Genomic DNA, 3,428 nt, shown 5'->3' with positions numbered 1-3,428 from the left:
AAAAATCGATGTGTTTCAGAAAGGCGGGGCATAGAGGAGAAACAATAATGTACAGTATGTGGAAAAGAATGTGTTTTTTGAACCTTAAACCGCATAAACACATTTCATTACACCAAATACACAAAATATATCAGCATCATATGACCCCTTTAAGAGTTAAGAAAATTATTATGCAATTAGTCTTACAAAAACAAAATAAAAATAAATTACATTTTAAAATTTTAAATAAATTAAGCACATTTTATAAATACTTTTTATTTATGGTAGTGCAAAATTAAATACAATAAATAGCTAATTATTAATTAAATAATTATTTTTAATTAGATAAATGCACATATTAATTTGATTTTAATTATTTTAATATAGAAGTCATTTATAAATGTTAAAATGTTTAAATTTAATTTAATTTAAATACAAATATTTCTTTACATTTTTAATGTTAAAATATTGTTCACACACACACACACACACACACACACACATAATTGATATCTTTCATATATATATATATATATATATATATATATATTAGAGGTGTAACGGTTCAGATTGCTCACGGTTCGGTTCGGTTCACGGATTTAGGGTCATGGTTTGGTACGGTTCGTTCGGTATGTGCTTTGTTCAGGGAAAAAAGGACTATGGTCAAATGAAAATAAAGAAAATAATAACAAATAATCAAACTAAATGCAACAGCACAAATAAATACAATACAGCAAAGATACAAATAAAATAAACAGTGTTTTTCAGGTGTTGAACAGTAACTTTCAGGCACAGAAATAGTAAACAAATGTAAAATAATAGTGCATATTTCACTGTATAAATTAAAGACCAATCCTTGTTGAAGTTACAAAAGCTATTAAATCAAGAGATGTGAGAGATTTCCTTGTCTTTTGTTGTTTAACATTAAAAACAAGGGGACCGCGGTACTCTTTGATACGTATTGTGGGTGGTCTATATTTCAGGAGTTTAGGACAAAGAATAGGACACATGCTTATTCAAGAACTGTTTCATTTCCTATTTGGGTTTATGTATATGCTTTATATTTTAAGATTAACTTTCTTCCAAGGCATTGTTAGATGCCAGTGTTAACTGTCATAGCTATGCAAAGATTTGATTTCAAAAACAGTATCATAGCTATTAAACTATATTGTTATGATTTTAAATCTGTATTTAACCTCAGAATGATCTCAACGTAAAACAAACAAAAAAAAAGGTGCTAAAGTTTTTATGGTGGCTGTGCTTTAAAATTCAAGTGATGAAGGATTTTGAAAGTCTGACAGTAATCAGTGTTGAGTACTACTGTGAGGTTAACCCTGCTGGTTTAGGTGTTTGAAAATGATGAACATTTGAAAACATTGATTAGAAATTTAGAAAATCAAAAAGTAATCAGTTACATTACTTTAATAAAGTAATTGAAATAGTTACACTACTTATTACATTTTAAATGGTAACTTGTAATCTGTAACCTATTACTTTTCCAAACTAACCTTACCAACACTGTTTATACATATATATGCTTTAATTTGAAAATGTGAAAATTCTCATGAACACATAATGTTACAAAGGTACGAAAGCTGTCAGTGGGGTACCTTTTCAAAAGGTACCTTTATAACTCAAGGGTCCACATTGGTAGCCTAAAGGTACATATTGGTACCTAGACTGTACAAAAGTGAACCTTTTGAAAAGGTAGTGCCCCAGTAACAGCTTTTTAACCTTTTTTTCCTGAGAGTGTACTTTAATTTACTTTCATATAATGTAGTATAATCAGAAATAGCTCATTGCTTCGACTTGTTTGATTGACAATTATAAAAGGAATTTTTTTCTATTTCTCATTGCAGTGAGAAAGCAAATTTAGCTGTGACCCTGAGCACCGCTATGAATGAAGTTTTGGCCCATGTGTCTTTCTCAGATCACCGCATTGAAGAGCTGGTGGATCAGGCATGCTGGAAGAATTTACTTCAGAATCACGTCAATGGCGAGAAATTCACTGTAGGCAAAGCAAATAAATGAGGATGTCCATTAATATTTAACATATCCATTTTACGGCCCCCTGACAGACTGTTTCTCTTTCCTCCAGCCCATGAACACTCTTTTCCTGCGTTTATTTGTGGCTCAGCCTGGCTTCTCCATTGGGGGCGCTAAAGAGATAATGAGGTAAAAGGAGACTTCTTTTTATTTTCTTTTATCAATGAAATAAAAATGTAAGGACATTTAAAGGTGAATCTCACAAAAACATTTTTTTTCTTTTGGATTTGAGGTAAAATGTGACCTGTACATGTTCTTGACAGGTTTTGTGAGGTTCACCTATCTAATTTAATAAAACAAGATTTTTCTGTCGTTATTTGGTTAGGGTGGATATAAATCTTATTTTAGGCAGCACAAATTGTATTGACTGTATAGCAATGCCTTCCTGTATCCATTCAATCAAAATTAATGATCAAAGATTTGTATTTCCCTCTGATGCAACTTCTAGAACAGTTTTCAATGCCGTTGTGGAGCTGGAATACATCTTCCTCCTGACTCCCTACAGAGGCTCACTTGGTAGGAAATAAATGAGTATTAATATTACTTTGGACATTTTGGTGTGCTGGCATTGACAGTAACATTGTTAAGACATTATTCTGTCATTCTCTTCATATCAGAAGCAGCAGTGGAGAAGATCTTTAAACCTGTGATGCCTGTTAAGGAGGAGGTTCAGTACTCGGCCTACGTTTGTCATCGACACAATCACTGCCCTCGACTTCACATCCGCAGAGCCAGGTTTGTAAACCTCTCGTTCACTTCTCTCATGAAAACTGACAAGAGCATGACTGGGTTATATTTCACTGCATTGCGACATTATGTTCATGAAAACTAAGCACATTTTCTAAATACATTTGAATTACTGTAATGCAAAAATAAAATAAATGAATACAGTTCTATTTTGTTATATATTTTATTAGATTTTTCAATTATATTAATATACATATTAATTAGATTAATTTGATTGTAATTATTTTAATATAGAAGGCATTTATTCAGATTCAACATTGAAACAATTCAAATGTTTCAATGCCTTAAAGTAAATAATTCAAATACTGTATAATGACATGAGTAACAATTTTTCTTAATATTTTATATATATATATATATATATATATATATTAAACATATACAATTTAAATTGTAACTACCTTTAATTTATGCTGATTTTAATGTAAAATTGATAATGTTCACTGTTTATACTTGCCTTGCAATAATGATGTTAATGAGAATCATCAATGAGAACAATGAAAATAACAAAGAACTAAAAAACATCTATAAACATTGCTATAATGGGCAAGAAATATGTTTAATTTTCATTAGTGCTGTCAAACGATTAATCGTGATTAAAGGGTTAGTTCACCCAAAAATGAAATTAGGCTGTGTTTTACTCACCCCGAGGCATC

General features: G+C 30.6%; 1 pseudogene; it reads left to right on the top strand.

Annotated features, from left to right (window-relative positions):
- Positions 1-3,428, top strand: part of LOC107669413 (cilia- and flagella-associated protein 61-like) — a 40,638-nt pseudogene that overhangs the window by 1,196 nt on the left and 36,014 nt on the right.

Source organism: Sinocyclocheilus anshuiensis, unplaced genomic scaffold (genome assembly GCF_001515605.1).
Source record: "Sinocyclocheilus anshuiensis isolate Anshui unplaced genomic scaffold, SAMN03320099.WGS_v1.1 scaffold96, whole genome shotgun sequence".
In the NCBI taxonomy this organism is placed as follows: domain Eukaryota; kingdom Metazoa; phylum Chordata; class Actinopteri; order Cypriniformes; family Cyprinidae; genus Sinocyclocheilus; species Sinocyclocheilus anshuiensis.
Note: the sequence above shows the minus strand (reverse complement) of the source record. Positions and strands in the feature narration are given on the sequence as shown.